This window comes from Sapajus apella, unplaced genomic scaffold (genome assembly GCF_009761245.1).
Source record: "Sapajus apella isolate SASKATOON/1434 unplaced genomic scaffold, GSC_monkey_1.0 scaffold47, whole genome shotgun sequence".
In the NCBI taxonomy this organism is placed as follows: Eukaryota; Metazoa; Chordata; class Mammalia; order Primates; family Cebidae; genus Sapajus; species Sapajus apella.
Genome location: NW_022436987.1, coordinates 7,861,113 through 7,882,553, shown reverse-complemented (window position 1 = coordinate 7,882,553; position 21,441 = coordinate 7,861,113). Strand labels below are relative to the sequence as shown.

Here is a 21,441-nt window from a genome sequence, read left to right as displayed (position 1 = left end):
CAGAGAGCACTGTAAGCATAGTGCCTGCCATGTAGTAAACACTTAACAAATGTTAGCTTTTATTGTTGTTATGATGGCAGTAGATTAACAGGGCCCAATATATTTTCTCATATTCTCCCCTTAATGTATCCATGAAGATATGCAAAAACTCTTATCACTAGATGCTACAGAAAGGACCATATGCTAAAGTCTGAAGGGAAATTTTTTCTGGCTCGACTGTTGATAAATATGTCCATCCTGGGTAATACTGCTATTTAGAAAGCATGGAACCCTCTTTTGGGAAGCAGGAATGTAAATTGATCAAAAATATTGACAAACCTTATGCGGCAACATCTCTTCTGCATTTGGATATTTTTGAGCTTGATAGAAGTCCTAGCCTCTCATTTTCATAATTTTTTTCCCCACACATAATCAGAAGCTACAATTCATAGGACATTGCATCTGGAAAGTAGCTATCCAAGGAAAAGCATTTTGGTAGAAATGGTAGAGTTCTGGGAACAGTGCAGTAGGTAGAGATGGGGTAGTGATGAAGGAAGAGGCAGGAGAAAAAGGATGGGGTCTTTATGCTTTATGTAGTAAAAGAACCAACAAACGCATCTAACCCCAAAGTCAGTAAGAGGAGAGTTCACCTCAGCCCTGATTAGTCAAGAAGGATAATTGCCTACCCAGCCTACAACTAGGGGCCATTCATATCCACTCCTACTTTAAGTCTAAATCTTGTAAAAGAATACTTCGGCACCCAAAGGAACAGGGAAACCAAGGAGATGCCATGGCCTCTATCTGTTGGCATTAGGTAGTCCTTGTACAAGGATAAATCAACAGGCTTTTAAAAAGTGCTCTATAAAAATTACTATAGCATGAAGGAAATGGAAAATTATTCTCTAGGGTCAAAGGGAAATCATAACTCTAAAAATTATTTGCTACAGGAGTCAGAAAATATTTTGGAAAACATTTGCTTGTTATTTTCAGCAAAATGCAAAAAGTCTTGGTATCTCTGAAAAAGGACAGGTGAGCCTGAAATAGAAATGGTATGAGATGAAAAAGGAGTTTGAAAGTCAACTCCGAAAGCAAGTCTAATATTCATGTCAACTTTGGACATGATTTTATAAAATGAAATTTCCTGAAGAAAAGATTGGAACAAAACAAGAATAAATATCTAAGTTTTAATTTAAAAAACTATTCTTTAGTAGAAGAAAAGGCCAGTGTTTGAAGATTAATATGGTTTGGTATTTTCCAGGTGACTTTCATATATTGCTGATGACATTTTTTTAAATTTTAAGGAATACAAAAAAAATTCTGTAAAAATTCATGCAAAAAAACCATAAAACACAACCCAAACTAACAGCAACACATTCTCTATGAAGGAACAAAAATCAAGACTTCTCATTGGCAACATAGAATAACTTAAGAAAAAAAGAACAATTCTGCATAGTTTTGAAGGAAAAAATGTCAACCAAGAATTGGTCAGAGAAACCAGGTGAGAGATCTGGAAATGAATAGCTGTTCAAGGAAAAGCATTGGTAGAAATGGTAGAGTTCTGTGAACACTGCTAATCTAGAATCTAGATCACTGGATTCACCAGTAGAATCTAAACTAATTCAAGAATGTTAAAATTATAGTTCAATAGAACAGGTGATAAGCATTGAAAATAAGTGAACAGTGTGAACATAAAACCCATCAGAATCCTGTCAGAAGACAGAAATCATCTAGGTATTTCAATCAGAAGGAATTTAATATAGTCTATTTATTACTTAGAGGATGGTCTTCCTGGAGACACAAACAGGGCATTGCTACTCAGATTTTATTGTCACCTGGGATTTTTTTCAAATGCAGATTCAGGCTGGGTGTGATATCTCGTGCCTGTAATCCCAGCACTTTGGGAGGCTGAGGTGGGTGGATCACCTGAGGTCAGGAGTTCAAGACCAGCCTGGCCAACATGGCAAAACCCCGTCTCTACTAAAAGTACAAAAATTATCCAGGCTTGGTGGTGCACACCTGTAATCCAGCTTCTCAGAATACCGAGGCAGGAGAATTGCTTGAGCCCAGGAGGCGGAGGTTACAGTGAGCCAGGATTGTGCCACTGCACTCCAGCCTGGGTAACAGAGCAAGACTCTGTCTCAAAAAAAAAAAAAAAAAAAAAATTCAGATTCAGTAGATTTGGGATGAGCCCTGAGATTCTGCATTTTGAAGATGCTCCTAGATAAAGCCAATGTTGCCGGTTCCTGAAACACTTTTTGAATAGTAAGGAAATAGGACAAGTTGAGGAAACAAGTGATTAGCCGTAACAGGATGACACAATTTTCCTTAGGGTTGAAGAAACACAAGGAGGGGATGATATTTCAGTGCCACAGAGTGGTAGCTAGCACTCCGGCCAGGGTTTCCTGATGGGAGCTGGGATTAAGGTGGAAGGGACTGGTAGAATCTGAAATCACAGTGGAGATGCAGCTGCTGCTGGAGACCTAGCTAGAGGCAGAGTGACAAGGAGTTAAATTCCTTCACTAGCTTCTGATCTTCAGCAATTATTTCCTGTTTGCTGCATCTGCCTTCCCCATTGCAGTATGCAGCCTTGCTGGATCTCAGCTTCTCAGCTTCTCCCTCTGGGTCAACCTTTAATATGCTGAACAATTAATTAAACTTGATCCTGACATCTACCTCTAAATGTAAACAATCCAGTGAATCACAAGGGGCTCTCTAGGTATAGGATCCACCTCTTAGAGCTAGAGAGATGCGATACAGGAGAGTAAGGGGGGAATAACAAGTTGAATTTACATTAATAAAAAACGTGGTTTTCCTCTTATGCTTATTGCACTATGTAGCTCCTTTTCTTTGTGTGTCGACCACATCGTGCTCTCTCCCACTTCAAGGCCTAAACAAAGGCTGATGCCTTACCATGAAATGCATTCCCCCATACTCTGTGTCTGGTTAACTCCTCATCATTCAGATCTTAGCTTAAATGTCTCATTGACGGAAAGCTCCCTAACACCCTAGACTAGATAAGATCTCCCTGAAATAATTTCGTATAACAACTTTTCCTTGCTCTTCCTGGCACTTATAACAATGTGAACTTAATATTTATATGATTATGTTCTAGGTCCCTGTACCCAACTAGGTTCTAAGTTCCTAGGGTGAAAATGATGTCTACTTTGTTAACTATGGTGTTTCCCATGCCTGGAAAACTAGATTGATAATGGATGCCCCTCTTCAGGTCATTAGCATAAAAAAGCAGCGTGGTTGTTTTGGTGGCCAGAGAACACATTCCGGATGTTAACATTTGAATGTGAATATACAAATGTGATTTCTGGAAGGCATTTTGCTTTGATAACAAACTGGTCAGTCAGGAGTTGATACTAAACTTTCGAATGTTGCATCACATATGTAACCCATAAAAGTGGCATTTAACAACAGGTAAAAACAGCTACCATTTGTTGAATACGATCATATGCCAAACATTGTGCTGTTTTATAGGCATTATTTATTTAATCCTCACAGCCACCTATAAGGTTATTCCCATTTTACTGATGAGGACACTGAAACTCAGATGGTAAATGATGTCCTATAATTTATAAGTAGTGGGGCAAAGAATAGGATTGATGTCTTTCTGTCTTTATTAAGCAATGTAACCTTGATACCTTCGAAATAACTAGTTTTAAGTTTAACTTAATAAGCTTTTTTTTTTCTTTTTTCTAACTCAAGGATGAAGACCTAAGCTGTGAATAGCATAAAGTCTTCAGGGAATGATCCTTCCTGGGCAAAAGGTAAGTCAAGCAGGCACCTGTTTGTGCAGGGGTGTGGCAACCGCCAAGGAAGGCCACAGTGGAATATATATCTCCAGCTGCAAAGAGCCAAGAGAGGTCTGTAAGGCAAGTTAAGTCTGACTTGGAAGCCGGAGGAAGTTTGGCAGGTCAAAGCCACTGGTGTGCCAGCTCATAAGAGCTGATTGTTAAATTTTCAGGAATTTTGCAAGCTGGTTATTTGATGTAGTCATTATTAAAAATTGAACTTTATAAACCTATAATTTAAAAATATATTAAAAGCAAAGGTAACAAATACTTAAAACTGATTAATTCCTAAAGATTTTACTACATTTTACTATTATTTATGCTCTTGAGTCATGTCTATTGAAACTTAATGGTAGAAATCCTATCTAGTGGTATGCTACTGTGCATCTCTTCCCAATTCTGTGTTGGGAAGGTAGCCTGAAATTGTCCATCGTCCAGTGTTTACACCATGGAAATTGGCAAGCAGTACATATCAATCTCCCCATTGCTGAAAGCTAGTTGTTAGACGTTTGTTAGCATGCTACTACTGCTTTAATCCCTGGGAAAGGGGCCAAGTACAGAGCCAAATGTCAAAAGCCAAAGAACAGTCCAGACGAAAGCTGCAGTTGCCCGTGGTTGCTGCCCGCTATTATTTGGGGTAGTTAGCATTCAGGGAGCTGAAGAATGGAGTTTTGATATTTTAAATAGAAACGTTTGGTATAGGACAAATATCATTAAAAAGCTTCTGAGAATGAAATTGTGAAACAGAAATCAGATATTGTTAATAAAAACTCCATTGGTAAACATTTTTGAGATCTAAAAAGACCCCGTCTTAGTATGCAAAGTAATTAGAGATGCGACAGTGGGATTCTTTTTCTTTTAAACTTGGAATGTTGTGTGAGGTTTAATGTGTGTTGCAAATTTGACGCTCATCACGCCCTGCCACTGCGCCACTACTGCATAACCACTGCAGAGACAGTTGTGTACATTTTGGAATGTTTTTGACTATTGTTATATTTGGAAGAGGCTCCCGGATGTTGTCTAAAGAAGTTGAGATTTATTTATAAGAGGTAAAGGTGAATTGTGAAATGATGTGATGGTGTGACTGTAGTTAGAGTTACTGTCAACACCTTGCAATTTGGCTGTGCTTGTAGAATCGGTTTTCCTTCAAGACTTTAATTATCTTTGATATCTGATTCTTAACAACCCAGGAAATAGGGCAGAGAGTATAAAATTTTATAGAAATGTTCAATTCAAATTATTTGGGTGAAGTTGGTCAGTCTTAATACCTGGTGTATTTTACCTGGCGTGATTTTCCTAGATGATTAAATGTCTTACTTGTTTTAATTGATTACAAAGTCGTATGTGCTTCTTGTAAAAATTCACATAACACAGACTACAAACCTGTTACAGACTCATAACCCCAAACCCCAGAGGTAATATCCCATAAGTGAAACAGTTGAGAGTTTTTCTACCTATATGTACTTAACATATAAACATGAAAATTAAATGAGATCATATTGCTCTGCAGCTCTTTTCATTTAAAAAAGTTGTGGTGTGGTATACCTACAGAAGATTATATAAATGGATGCATACGAATTAAAATTAAATGAACACTGGTGCAATCCCAGGATATGAAACAGAAAATTGCCTGCACCTTGAAAGTTGCTCTGCCCCTCGTAGTCACAAGTACTTACTACTATACCATAGGAAACCATGACCTTGACTTTTGTGGCAAACGTTGTCTTGCTTTTCTTCATGCTTGTACCACATATCTATGTATTCTTAAATAATCTTTTGTTTAATTTTTACTGTTTTGAACTTTATATGAAAGAAATCATTCTGAATGCATTTTTATAACTTTTTTCTTCCAGCATTGAGAATGAGATACATTAATTTTGCTGCATATAGTGGTGGTTCATTCATTTTCATTGATGTATAATATTCCATTGCAGAGATAGAAATCAATTTGTGTAGCCAGTGGATTGTTGATGAACATTTGTGTCATTTTTACTTTTTGGATATTTTTAATGATGCTGTTTTAAATACAGACACATGTTATCTGGTGTAAGAATAATAAGGTTTTCCTATGATGTCTCCCTAGGAGAGGGGTTATTGAATCATATGGTTTGGACATGTTAATCTTTACTAGGTAATGCAAATTGTATTCCAAAGTGGTTTACCAATTTACTTTCTGATCCATGGAGGATGAGAGGGTTCTATTTCTTTAAATGTTTGCTAACACTTGGTATTGCCAGACTTAAAAATTTTTGCCTACATGTATCATTATAGCTTTAATTTGCATTTATCTGATTCTTGACGAGGCTATTTTTTTTCCATATAATTATTGGCCATTTTGGTTTTTTCTCTCATGAAATTCTGTTCAAGTAATTTGTCCATTTTTGGTCTTGAATTGTCTTTTACTTAAGGATTCTTCAGTGTTCTTTATATGCAGTTTGCCATCAAATCTAAGATGCCCTTGTATTACATTAAGAAAAATATTTTTTTTATTATGTTGTAACCTGCCAGCGATAATAAGATGCACCCCAACGTCCATGACAGTAAAATGTGGAAAACAGTTTGTCTTAGAAACAAAACCTATGGTGTTCTAAGTAAAAGACCTTTGCCGCCGTGGCTCACGCCTGTAATCCCAGTACTTTGGGAGGCCGAGGCAGGTGGATCAGGTCAAGACATGGAGACCATCTTGGCCAACATGGTGAAACCCCGAATCTACTAAAAAAATACAAAAATTAGCTGGGTGTGGTGGCACGTGCCTGTAGACCCAGCTACTCAGGAGGCTGAGGCAGGAGAATTGCTTGAACCTGGGAGGTGGAGGTTGTAGTGAGCCAAGATCATGCCACTGCACTCCTGTCTGGCAACAGAGCAAGACTCTGTCTCAAAACAAAAAACAAAAAACAAAAAAGAAGACCTTTGCCACTTACATGTGTTGCAAATAGCTTCTCCTGATTTGTTGCTTGGTTTTTACCTCTTCATAGTTCTCTTTGATTAACTGCAGTTCTAACTTTTAAGGAAGTCTAATTTATCTACCTTTTTCTCTAGTTTTTTTTCTTTTTGCATCTTTTTTTAAAAAAATCATGTCCAGCTGTGCAATAATGAAGATATATTAATTTCTAAAAGTTACATAGTTTTCTCCTTCTCATTTTACTTTTAATCTACCTAGAGTTGATTTTAGTTATGGTGTGAAGTAAGGTCCAATGGCATTTTACCTTACAGCCTGTCTTTTTTTTTTCATTTTTGTCAACCTTTGTACCAATACTGTAATGAGTTTCCTGTAGCTTAACATCTGTTAGAACATCTTCCTCTCCATTTCTTCCTCTTCAAGGACATTTTTGTTCATTCTTGGCCCTTGGCACACACACAAAATCCACTTCCTCCAAACAAAAAACTTGCTAGTGGGGAGAGACAGCATGGGGAGATATGCCAGATATAGGTGAAGGGGAGGAAGGCAGCAAATCACACTGCCACGTGTGTACCTATGCAACAATCTTGCGTGTTTTTCACATGTACCTGAAAACCTACAATGCAATAAAAAAAGAAGCAATGAAAGCCCCCCACCAAAAAAACTTGGTAGCACTTTGATTAGGATTGCTTTGAATATATAGATCAATTTGAGAAATGACATAATAAAATTGAGTCTTACAATCTGTTAATGTGATTCGTATCTCCATTTTTGGAATCCTTATTGATTTCTGTTGATAATGTTTTATAGTTTTGTGAGTGTCTTACACAGTTACTATAAGATGTTTTCCTGGGTATTTTAAATGCAATTAAAAGCAATGTTTGTGGTTTTGTGTTTTCATTGCTATATACAAAATATAATTGAGATTTGTATATTACCCTTGTGCTCAGTAACATTTTATAATTAAAGTTTATTCTAATAATGTAGATTAAAATATCACCTACATATATAATCAAAACGTGTGAGTAGTATCAGTTCTGCTTCTTTTGTTTGCCATTATGCTAGGATTTCTAGTATAATAATCTAGTATAATACTGAAGACAGAGGATAATAATGGGCAGTCTTGTCTTACTGTTGATCCCAAAAATAGTGCTCCATAGTTCACAGTAAGGGTAATGTTTGCTGTTGTGTTTTTTTTTTTTTTTTGTAGTTATACTGTATAAGATTAATGAGTTTCCTTTTGTTCAAAACTGAGCTTCATGAGTAACTAGCTGAATGATCTTTAACAAGTTTCTTTACCTGTCTGTGAATTAGTGCCCTCATCAGAACAATTGGATGTCCTACTCTAGATTCCCTAAAATACAGACACTGGGACATGGATTAAGTGCTAATGCTTTAGGTGAGAGATGTGATCCCAGGGCAGCAAGAACGGTGTAACGAAAAGGGAGGTGGTGAAGTGTGGGAAGCAATGTAGAGTAAAGCCTTTCTGCACTGGCTACTGTCATTACTGCAAACACGTAACTGCAGCTCAGCAGGTGAGTCAGTTCATGAAGCCACCAAACAGGCTGCATGGTTGTCTGTGTCTCGGCATAGTCAGTGGGCAGGAGGAAGGAGAGATTTTATCCTTCTGCTTCCTGTCTTTTCCTAGTCAAAATTTTCCCCTCTAGGAGTTAACTTTTCCATACTGGGTTGCACTATCAGGCTTTTTGGCAGCTATGGACAGCCACTCCTGTGGCATTTCATCTGGGTCTGGAGATTGTAGGAGGGGCCAGTGACTCCTGATAAGTGGCTGCTCAGCCTCAAGCAGCAGAAGGGTGTGTCCTTTGACTGAGATGCTGAGTGAAGCAGAGCAAATGGCTGAGTCGAAGAGACAGATGAGGCTGAGAGACTATGAGGAGGAACATAAGACAGGTCTGGTTGGTTGTGTGGATTAAATACATTACTTGCGTTTAATCTGAGGTTAAATAAAATGCTCAGAAAAGTGTCTGGTATAAAGTGAGCTCTCAAATACTATCAACTAAAATGCAATCAAATTTATGATCCTTTTCTCTATAGACCTTGATCTTTGTGAAATGCTTAAAAAAGGCTTTCCCATTCAGCTATTAAAAAAGTATCATCCATCTGGATTTTATTTTGGTGTTAGAAGTGAGGTCAGAATCACGCTTCATGTTTTTCCAAATGACTTGACACAGATCCAAACACCACATATTAAATATTTCATATTTTTTCCTTCCTTTGAAATTTCCTTTATAAGATATTAAACTTACATATTTATTTGCTAATTTATTAGCTTTTAATTCTGTTCCATTGATACATCTGTAAATTCTATTATACTGTTGTAAGGAGTGTAGGTTTATGATAATATAGTACTGTAGGGGTGTTCCCATTTCTTGCTCTTCTTTTTAAAGATTTTCCTGATTATTTTCATATGTTTATAATTTTAGATAAAGTTAACAATCATTTTTAGGGTTTCTTCTCTTAAAATCCTTTCGGGATTTTTATTGTGAATATATGAAATTTACAGTGTAAATTAGGAAAGATTTATGATGGTGCAATGTACTTTAAAAAAACAAGTTCTCTGCTTTTATTCAAGATTTAATGTTTATTAGTAAAATTTTGTAGTTTCCTATAAGTCCCAAACATTTCTGGTTATATTATTCCTAGATACTTTATGACTTTCTATAATTGTGAATGGAATGCGTTCTTCTGTCTTTATTTTACTTGATTGTTGTTTGCATATCAGGAACCTATTGGCTTTATCTTTAATTTTTCTTTTTTTGAGATGGAGTCTTGCTCTGTCGCCCAGGCTAGAGAGCAGTGGTGCGATCTCAGCTCAATGCAACCCCCGCCTACCAGGTTCAAGGAATTATCCTGCCTCAGCCTCCTGGGTAGCTGGGACTGCAGGTGCCCGCTACCATGCCTGGGTAATTTTTGTATTTTTAGTAGAGATGGGTTTTACCGTCTTGGCCAGGCTGGCCTCGAACTGCTCACCTCATGATCCACGTGCATTGGCTTCCCAAAGTGGTGGGATTACAGGTGTGAGCCACCGCTCCTGGCCTTACCTTTAATTTTTAATAACCTTATTGAGTTATATTTTGTAGTATTATATCCATTTCAACTGTGCAATTTAATGATTTTTAGTAACATTTAGTGAGTGGTCCGACTATCACCATAAATTAGTTTTATAATATTTTCACTCTTCGAAGATATATTTTATGTTTGTTTACAGTAAATCCCAGTCCCTGCCCCCAGGGAACACCAGTCTACTTTCTATCCCTATAGATTTTCTGAACAATTCATGTAAATGAAATCTTGCTATATGTCGTTTCTTGTGTCTGGCTTGCTTTTACTTAGCATAAAGTTTTACAAGCTTCATTGATGATATAGGGTGTGTTAGTATTTTGTTTCTACTGCTGAATGGTATTTCCCTGTATGGTTAAACCACATTTCCTCTATTCATTTACCAGTGATGGACATTTAGGTTCTTTCCAGTTTTGGAGTATTATGAATAATGTTACTGTGAACATTCACATGAAGTCCTCGTGTGGACATATGTTTTCATTTCTCTGGGGTAGATACATAGGAATGGAATTATTGGGCTATACGGTAATCTCATGTTTAACTTTTTGAGAAACTACCAAATTGTTTTCCAAAGGGGCTATACTGTTTTACATTCCTACTAACAATGTATGATGGTTTTCCACTGACTTCAAAATATTTATGTTGTACGTGGCTACTTTAGAAAAATTGTTTTACTAACTATTTTTCTGTTGATGCTTGTATCAGTATACATTATTTCTGTTATTTTGTTTTTTGTTGTGTTTTGTTTTTAGTGGTAGGGTCTTGCTCTGTAGTCATGGCTGGAGTGCAGTGGCACAATCATAGCTCATTATAGCCTGAAACTCCTGGGTTCTAGTGGCCCCCCTGTCTCAGCCTCCTGAATAGCTAGGACTACAGGCATGTGCCACTATACCTGGCTAGTTTTCATTTTAAAATTTTTTTGTAGGGATGATGTCTTGTTAACACTTTCCCAGGCTGGTCTCAAGTAATCCTTCCTTCTCAGCCTCTCAAAGTCTTGGGGTTACAGGTGTGAGTGAGTCACTTGCCTAGCAGTAAATATACTTAGTTGTGAGTGACAGCATTCCAACTCAAACTAGCTTAAGAAAAAAAAAGAAAATGTATTGGTTTATGTAACGAAGAAGAACGAATGAAGTGTCGATCATACACAATAGGAATTCAGGGACTTAAAAGACAATCAGTTGGGATCCCTCTCAGCTACGCTTCTTAATCTTGAACATCTTGGCAGATGATGCCTAATGATAAAGTTTTTGCCCTTTGATTTCTTTATGTAATATATTATGTTTATCAATATCTTGCTATTATGCCATCCTTGGATCTCGAAATATACCCTATTTGGTCACATTGTATTATTTTATATCCTGCAGTATTTTTTGCTACTATTTTGATTAAAACTTTTTCTAGAAACATGGGTGAGCTTGATCTTCTTTGTTTCATACTATTGTCAAGCAATTTGGTTATTAAGATGCTTACTAGTAAAATAAGTTCAAGAGGTTTCCATATTTTTATGTGGTCTGAAATAATTTAAACAGTATTATAAATAATTTGCCCAATGGCTTAGATAAAGCTCAATTCTAAAATCATTTGGATTTAGTATTACTTTCAAAGGTAGTTTTCTTGTCATTTTCCAACAGCTTTTATAATTGATGTATTCGGTCTTTTTATTATTTCTTGCATAAATGTTGGCAATTTTTATTTTGTTAGGAAATGATATATTTCCTGTAGGTTTCCAAATTTCTATCTGTGAAGTTGCATATGATAGTCTCTTTTAATTATTTTAACATATATCATGACTTTGGTTAGGAATTGGTTATACTAATTTATAATTGTACTTAAAATATAAAATAATTCTATTCCTGTTTTTCTTATATCATCTTCTACTCTGGATGTTATCAGGTGATAAAAATTTTTCCAAACTGCTCTGTGTAAATTTTATCAAACTAACATCCATTTTCCTGATCTTAAATGAAGGTCAAGGTACTTTCATGGGTTTATCAGACATTATGGTTCTCTGCGACTGACTGTCAAGTGTATGTTTGTAATCTTTGCCTGACTTAATCATTTATTTGTGACTTCTGGTGCTAGCCAAAGTGAACTCACTTTGCCACTATAGTCTATCTTCCCCTACGGATTATAACTAATAACGCTGGATAGAATTTTCAAAAAAGAAACTACCTGAAGATTCTGAAAAATAAACGCTAGTAATCAGATTGGAGAAAAAAGTCAAATCTTGAAGAACAAGCAGTATGGGAAGGAGTTTTCTGTTTTTTTTTCCTTGGTCTTCAGGGTTTGATCCAAAGGTAGCCCCAATGGCAGAACTGTGTAGCAAGTCCAAACAACAAAACTTAGAGAAGGCTTCCCCATCTGACCGGAAGACCAAAGGAGGAGATTCCTGCAAGCCAGAAAGTGTGGGGGAAAATCCCAGTTGTTTTTCTTTTATCTTTTTTCAGCAGCCCCATTTGTGAAGCTCCCTGCTGTAGTGGTGGTGGTAATAGCATAGACACTGAAAACCTTGGGAGAAAACTTCTCTCTCTGGTCAGAGAAACCAGAATAAGGGATTCCTGTGGTGTGAGAGTCTGGAGCACTCTCTTTTATCTCATCACTTTACTCTGGGTGTGGTTCAAGTCATGTGAAACTGTGTGAAAGCACAGAGGCTAAAACTCAGGAGAGAAACATGTATTTCTAGTCAAAGAAATGAAAAAAGGTGGGACCTCAGGACTGGAAAGTGCGGGAGAAATCCTGAGGAAAAGAGAGCTGGAGATTTCCCTGATTCCGTATGAACCAATACAAGTCATCCCGCAGCTGGGCATGTGTGAAACAGGCCGGGAGAAGCATAGCATTGGATTTGAGAACTGAACTAGAATATAATCCACAGTTAAGTCCTGGACTAATGATGCACACATGGGGCAAACTCACCAGAAGTATAGCAAAGGCTTTTAAAATTTGCATTAGAAGCATAGCCCCTAGAAAAATGAAACAAAATTTACAGTCTTGATCTTACCAGGTTCACTGCCAAACTCAACCTTCTTCAGGGGTTTTAACAAAACCCAGTTTCACGTGTAAATTCAAATTATCCAGACAAATCCAAAATTACTCAACGTGTAAAACACTGGGAATATGTGATCAATTCTCAAGAGAAAAGACAAAGAGATGCTAATCCCCAGGTGATCCAGATGTTGGAATTATCAATGGCTTTAAGCAGCTTTTATAATTTGAAGTGAATAGAGAAATAAAAGCCTTTGATATGGAAATAGAAACTACAAAAAGACCCAATTGGGACTTGTAAAACTGAGAAATGCACTATCTGAAATAAAAACTTCACTGGATGAGCCCAATAACAAAATGGAGATGACATTTGAAAATGGAGTAATAGGAATGATCTGACTTGAAAAAACAAAGAGAAAAGATTGACAGTGAACAGAGCTTCCAGAGTCTGTGAGATCTTATCAAAAGATCTAATATTTATATCATTGACGTCCCAGAAACAGAAGAGAGATGGATTCAGAAAAAATATTTGAAGAAATAATAGCAAAAAAAGCTTCCTAAATTTGCTGAACGACTTAAGTTTATATTTCAAGAAGATCACTGAACCCCAAACAAGAAAAGCTGAAGAACACCAATAAACAAAGCCTATCTATTCATCTTAGAAAAAGTTCCAAAAAACAGAAAAAGAAAAAGAAAAAAAAAACCTTGAAAGCATCCAGAAAAATAATGACATATTCTATAAAGGAGGACAATTATTTTTATAACTATGGATTTCTTACCAGTATCCTTGAAGGCCAAAGAACAGTAGAATAAAATCTTTAAAGAAAGAAAGCTGTTAATCCAGAATTCTTTATCCAGTAAAATTATTAATTGAGAAGGAAGGAGAAATAAGACACTTGCGGATGAAGAAAAACTAAGAGAATTCACTAAGCTGAACAGGTCTTAGAAAATGTTAAAGGAAGTTCTTCAGTTTAAAGGGAAATGATACCAGAGGGATCCGTGAAACTTCAGAATTAAGGAAGAATAACAGAAATGGTATTATCTGGGCATATGTAATGATTATTTGGTAGGGTTTTCAGTGTATCTAGACGTAATACCTGCAACAACTTTAACAAGAAGTGGGAGAGTGAAAAGAACATTGTGGTTGTAAGACATCTACATTTTAACTGATATGGTAAAATATTCTAAGGAGCCCATGAGAGGATAGTCATGTGTATTGTAATCCCTAGAGCAACTAGTAAAAATGACTTTATTTATTCCTGGAAATAGACAATAGCCTGACATCTACTCAGTCTAATGATTATAGTCATTCCAACTCTTGGAATTAATGTTTGCATGCTGAATGTTTTTCCACCTGCCTATTTTTAACTTATTTGTGTCTATATTTAAAGTACTTTTTTTTTTTAAAAGATAAGAGTCTTGCTGTGTTGCTCAGACTAGAGTGCAGTGGCACGATCTCCACTCACTGCAACCTCTGGCACCTGGGTTCAGGTGATTCTCCTGCCTCAGACTCCCGAGTAGCTGGGATTATAGGCGCACACCACCACACCTGGCTAATTTTTTGTATTTTTAGTAGAGACAGGGTTTCACCATGTTAGCCAGGCCAGTCTGGAACTCAACTGATCCACCCACTTTGCCATCCCAAACTGCTGAAGTTAAAGGCGTGAGCCACTGTGCCTAGCCTTGAAGCTCATTTTTAATAGACAGCATATAATTAGACGTCACAATTTTAAAATCTAATCTAACAAAATTTGCCTTTTAATGAGAGTACTTAGACCATTTACATTGAATATGATTATTGATATGGTCAGTTATAAATCATCAAGCTATTTAAAATATATGTCCCATCTAGTCTTTGTTCCTTTTTCCATCTTCCTAATTCTTTAAAAATTAATTGAATATTTTTATAATTTAATTTTATTTCTAATATTGGATTATAAGCTATAACATTTTGTTTTATTATTTTAGAAGGATTTTAAGGTTTATTAAGGTTTATTATACACATCTGTAATTTATCACATTCCATGTTCCAGGGACATTTTACCACTTTACATATGGTATAAGAAACTTTTAGTAGCATGCTTTTACTTTTTTCCTCCTAAATTTTGTGCTATTGTCATATATTTTGCTTTTGCATATTATAAATCTCATATTAGATATTGCTTTAAAGAATCAGTGACCCTCATAGGCATTTATATGAAAAGACTTTCATAGGCATTTATATAATGGTCTTGTATATTTACCTGTGTAGTTATTATTTCTAGTGTGCTTTCTTTGTGTAGATTCATATTTTTATCTAATATCTCTTTGCTTCTATCTGAAGGACTTTTTTTTTAATATTTCTAGTAGTGTGGGTCTGCTCATGGTGAAATCTTTCAGTTTTTGAATATCTGGAAAACCAATATGACCTTCTGTTTTTTTCTTCTTCCTGCCAGCTCCTTGATCTTGAATCACCTCTGTTTTTGAAAGATATTTTTGCTGAATATAAAGATTGAGGCTGACAGTTAATTTTTTTCATCATTTGAAGCTGTTGTCTATTGTCTTTCCACTTACATCATTTCTGGAGAGTTATCTTTGTTCCCTCATATGTTACATATTGGTGATTTTTATTATTTTTTTTAACCTGGCTGCTTTTAAGTTTGCTTTTTAAAATCATCATGGTTTTGAACAATTTGATTATGATGGGCCTTGGGATGCTTTTCTTCTTATTTCTTGTGCTTAGAGTTTGAGATTCTTGGATCTTGTAGGATTAACACTTTTATCAAATTTAGAAAAATTATGATCATTATTTCTTCAAACATTTTTTCTGCTCCTATGTTTCCTCTTCTTTACTGATTTTATTACAAGTACGTTAAGCCACTTGAAGTTTTCCTGTAGCTCACTGATGCTGTGCTCATTTTTTAAAAATTCTCTTTTCTCTCTCTCTCTCTTTTTTTTTTAATTTGCATAGTTTCTATTGTTACATCTTCAGGTTCACTAATTTTTTCTTCTGCAAAATCTAATGTGTCATTATTCCTATCCGATGTATTTGCCATTACGCGTTGTAGTTTTCTTTTTTTGCTTGGTTCTTTTTTATATCTTCCATATCTCTACTTAACTTTTTAAACATGTGGCATATAGTTGTAACTTTTAATGGCTATGCCTGCTATATTTAATATCTATTATCAGTTATGGTTTGTTTTCAATTTATTTTTTCTCATTCCAAGTCATATTTCCCTCCTTTTTTTGTATCTAGGAATTTTTTATTGGATGCCAGATATTGTGAATTTTTCCGTGATGGTTAATGTGTATTTTTGTGTTTCCATAAAATGTTATTACTCTTTGTTCTGGGACACAGCTAAGTTACTTGCATTTGATCTTTTCAGGTTATGCCTTTCAGATTTATTATGTAAACCTGGAGCAGTACTCAGTAGAGGACTAATTCTTTTCCACTACTGAGGCAAGACTGATCTGTGTATTCTATCTTACACTCTGAGGATCATAAAGTTTTTCAGTCTGGCTGAAGGGGAAAGGCATCATGTCCAGCTGTATGTGAGCACTGGACAATGTTACTTCTAAAGCTTTTGGTGTTTCTTTCCCCAGCCTTGTCTAGTTTTCCCACACATGTGTGCTTATTATACTCAGCTGAATACTCAAAGGTACTGTTCCACAGTGAGCAAGTACATGCACACCTACCCCCAAAGGGCGAGGGAGCTGATAGGCTGAAGAAAAATGCTGACAAATCTAGTTTCTCAGAAAGAAACTTTTAAAGGGAGCTTGCAAATAAAAGTGGTCTCTGGCAGCTGCGAGATGGTGGACTCCCCACACCTGCCCTCCAGAAGATGTCCTTTATGTAGCAAGTTTTTAACGTAAAGAAATGTGCAGTTCATCATGCCTCAAATTTTCTTGCAAAACTTGCAACCATGGGGAAGATTAGATAAGCATCTTTATGAGGGATTATCTATGCTAGAGGCATTGCTTAAAGATTTTACTGCAGAACACCTTGGTATGTTGGGGTCATACAGTGATCATCACGGCAGTTTCACTTCAAGATGGCATCAGTCTTGGTGTATAACAGGCTGTCTTCCTATAGGTACCCTCTACAGATCCCCTGTTCTGTGATACTCTTTCTTCTCTGGTACTCTGTCCTGCAAATGCTAGCCATCTTGGCTTCTCTAGACTCTCATCTGTATATTCTCAACTCATCATCCTTTTGTTGAATTGATCCCTTCATCATCGTCACCATCATCATTATCATCATTATTTTTACATATCCCTCTTTATCCTTGGCAGATTTCTTCGTTCTAAATCTTGATATCACTAGCGAGATGATATCCTTTTAAGTACTTTACTCAATGTCCTTGAATTATGAGGATTTCCATGCTGGCTGGTAGGAATATGAACTATTCCCGGCTCTGTGTGAGCTCTGGAAATTTTTCTTGTGCTCTTTTTGGTTAATTCTTTCCTCGTCCTTGGGTAGTTTCCTCACATACATTCTCTGATCTGTCCTCAGCTGAAGACGTAAGGCTTTGAAGATCTCTGGAGCTCGCTCCTGATGTGCCCCTCTCTTTTCTGGTGCTCCGTCCTGTGGGGTCTAGCCACCTTAGCCTCCCTATCTTCCAGCTGTTTCTTCTCAGCTCAAGGAGACTGATAACCTCTGCCTGGATTCTCTCTTCTTGTGTAGTGACTTGGAAACTCCTTCAAGGCAGTAAGCTAGAATGTTCTGTTTTCCCTCTCTCAGATGTCACTGTCCAGAACTGCCTGATGTTCAACATCTGAAAATAATGGTTTCATGTGTTTTGTCCTTTTCTCAATTCAGATGGGAGGGAGTATCCATATCGACCAAATGTAGACATCCTTATCTTTTTAAATTTCTTTTTTATTTTTGGCTGTAGTCACCCTGTTGTGCTATCAAATACTAGATTGTATTCATTCCATCTAACTGTCTTTTTGTATCCATTAGCCATACTCACTTCCCTCTTCCACCATGACCATTCCCAGCCTCTGATAACTATCATTCTACTCTTTATCTCCAAGTTCAATTGTTTTAATTTTTACCTCCCACAAATGAGTGAGAACATGCAAAGCTTTTCTCTTCTGTGCCTGGCTTATGTCACTTAACATTATGTCATCCAGTTCTATCCATGTTGTTTCAAATGATAGGATTTCATTCATTTTTACGGCTGAATAACCCTCCATTGTGTATATGTATTATGTTTTCTTTATCTCTTAGTCTGCTGATGGATACTTAGGTTGATTCCAGATCTTGGTTATTGTGAATAGTGCTGCAATAAACATGGGAGTGCAGATATCTCTTCACTATTCTGATTTCCTTTCTTTTGGGTACATACCTAGCAGTGGGATTGCTGGATCATATGGTAGTCCTATTTTTAGTTTTTTGAAAAACCTCCATATTGTATCTATAGTGGTTGTAGTAATTTTCATTCCCACCAACAGTATATGAGGGTTCCGTTTCCTTCACATCCTCACCATCATTCCTTTTTAACTGTATTTTAGATAAAAGCCATTTTTACTGGGGTGAGATAGTATCTCAGTGTAGTTTTAATTTTTATTTCTCTGATGATCAGTAATGTTGATCACCTTTTCATGTAGCTGTTTTCCATTTGTATGTATCCTTTTGAGAAAAGTCTATTCAGACCTTTTGCCCATTTTAAAATCAGATTATTAGATTTTTTTCCTATGAGTTGTTTGAGCTCCTTATATATTCTAGTTACTAATGCTGTGTCAGATAGATAATTTGCAAATGTTTTCTGCCATTCTGTGGGTTGTCTCTTCACTTTGTTGACTGTTTCCTTTGCTGTGCAGAATCTTTCTAACTTGATGTGATCTCATCTGTATATTTTTGCTTTCGTTGCCTGTGCTTGTAGGGTACTAATCAAGAAATTTTTGCCCAGACCGATGTCCTGAAAAGTTTCTCCAATTTTTCTTTCATTAGTTTCTTAGTTTGAGGGCTTAGATTTAAGTCTTTAATTAGTTTTGATTTGATTCTTGTATATGGTAAGAGATAGGGGTATAGCGTCATATTTCTGAATATGGATATCCAGCTTTCCCAGCCACATTTACGTGTCCTTTCTCTAATGTATATTCTTGGCACTTTTGTTAAAAATGAGTTCACTGTAGATGTATGGATTTATTTCTGGGTTTTCTATAGAAGTCCTCATCTTTAATAACTATAAGAGTACTTATTTTGTGGATGCAGACTATATCTATGATTCCTGTTGATTATATTGCTTTTTCTGTCAGAATTCTGTGCAGCCTGTGTTGACGGAATGTTCCTCAAGGGTAGTTTTGTGCTTCCACCAGATTATGTTAATTTCTCAACTTAGCAGAATTTCCATAGATGAAAATCCATTGAAAATGAGCTAACAAACATAACTAAAATAATTATTTTTAGACATCGGACATCTTTGGTATCCTTATCACATGGAGAATGTAAATTTGAAGTTGAAACAAATGTATGGTGTTGGTCCACATTTTTAAGTTGTTGAGAGTTTTCCTTTTTAACCTGGAGCCCAAGCAAAGACTCACAAACATTTTCATAATTCTTGTGATATGGTTTGGTTCTGTGTCCCCACCCAAATCTCATCTCAAATTGTAATCCCCATGAGTCGAAGGAGGGACCTGGTGGGAGATGACTGGATTATGGAGGTGGTTCCCCCATGTAATTCTCATGATAGCAAGTGAGTTCTCACAAGATCTGATGGTTTAAAGGTATACCAGTTCCCCCTTTGTGCTCTGTCTCTCTCCTGCCACCATGTAAGACATGCCTTGCTTCCTCTTTGAACTGTGAGTCAATCCCCTTTTCTTTATAAATTACCCAGTCACAGGTAGTTCTTTAAAGCAATTTGAAAACGAACTAATGCAACTTGCATGCTGATGGGTAGTTTTTTCTTCCGTGGACGATATCAAGCTTTGTGTAGATATCTCAGTTCCAGCTCCCAGTATCACAAGGGACTTTTCTGTTCTCATATAAGTGTAGAAACCCAAATCTTTACATTATTGAAACAAGTATCTCTAAGAATTTCAGAGTCATTTTCCATATTTATTGTTCTGATTTTTGGATTCCTCTTCATTCATAGGGTGTGAAGATTTCTTTGTATTTTTATAGTATTAGCTATTAATTTTGAAGTGTGCATATATAAAAAATGGCATATGTATATTTTTATACTTAAAAATATATAAAGTATCTGAGTGGGCATTGGACAAAAAAAGGAATTGAAGTTTTTCAAAATTTTTTGTTTTTAATAAAAAATATATAAAGATATCTGAAAGATTATATATATATTTATATAAATAAAATATTTCAGATAACTACATCTTTTCTCTGATTAGTTAATGGCAACTTACTGAAGCTTCCAGCCCTCAGTAATTTGAAGTTAAATAAATACCTGGCCAGGAGGGGTGGCTCATGACTGTAATCTCAACACTTTGAAAGGCCAAGGTGGGAGAATTGCTTGAGCCCAGGAGTTTGAGATCAGCCTGGGCAAGATTGCAAGACCTGGTCTCTATAACAAGTAAAGCAAATTGCCAGCCATGGTGGCGTACACCTATAGTCCCAGCTACTTGGGAGGCTGAAGTAGGAAAGGAAAATGGCTTGAGCCCAGAAGTTACAGGCTGCAGTGAGCTATGATCGAGCCACTGCACTCTAGCCCGGGAGACAAAGCGATACCCCAGTTCTTAAAAAAAAAAAATATCTGCCGGGTGCCGTGGCTCACACCTGTAATTCCAGCACTTTGGGAGGCCGAGGTGGGCAGATCATGAGGTCAGGAGTTTGAGACCAGCCTGACCAACGTGGTGAAACCCATCTCTACTAAATATACAAAAAAAATTAACTGGGCTGGTGGCATGTGCCTGTAATCCCAGCTACTCAAGAGGCTGAAGCAGGAGAATCGCTTGAAACTGGGAGGTGGAGATTGCAGTGAGCTGAGGTCGCGCCACTGCACTTTAGCCTGGGTGACAGAGCGAGACTCTGTCTCAAAAAACAAAACAAAAGTATGTAAATACAGATAAGAGGAAGGGCATAAATAAATAAAATAAATTGTCAATAATTAAAGGAAATAAAATTTGGGTAATATGGCCCAGGAATGAAAAAAGCAAAAAAAAAAAGAGTGGGATTTAGGCAGATGAAGATGGATGTAGTAACATTAACAATCACCAATTACTGAGTGTTGATTACCTGTAGGGCACTTTGCATGTGGTATCCCATTGATCCTCCCTGTAAGGCAGGTAAGACTATTCCCATGATCCAGAGAAGGGAATTTAGAGCTGAAGGAAGGTAAAGACTCTTTCAGGGCTCTGCACTCAGAATATGAGAGAATTGATTTTAACTGGGTCTATCTAACTTGGAAGTCTTTGTCCCTTAAATGATGCTACCTCCCTTAGGTATGTGAAATATATTGGATTTTTGCGAGAAAGCAAAATGAGGGTAAGATTATTATAGTCTCTTTGAATGAACATTTTATTAGTGATCTTATTGTTATTTTGTAATAGAGCGTGCTACCATACATCTATATGTGTGTGTATATGTACACACACACAGACACGGCTAAACAGTTTTTAGTGATGATGAGTCAAGCTACATGTGTTATAACTGTTTGATTTTGTTAGTGGAAATTGGCTGGTTACCAGTCCAGGACACTCTTAAGCAGCTTTCAGCAAACTTTTACTCAACTCTGTGGTTACAGTGTGAAAGGGCCATAA

The 21,441-nt window shown here is 36.5% G+C and overlaps 1 long non-coding RNA gene across 1 annotated transcript; it reads left to right on the top strand.

Annotated features, from left to right (window-relative positions):
• The first annotated feature begins 1,858 nt into the window (after positions 1–1,858).
• Positions 1,859–20,249, top strand: LOC116525361. The gene is made up of 2 exons (XR_004257653.1): positions 1,859–1,907; positions 20,201–20,249. It is a non-coding gene; the product is annotated as an uncharacterized LOC116525361 (long non-coding RNA).
• The last annotated feature ends 1,192 nt before the right edge of the window (positions 20,250–21,441 follow it).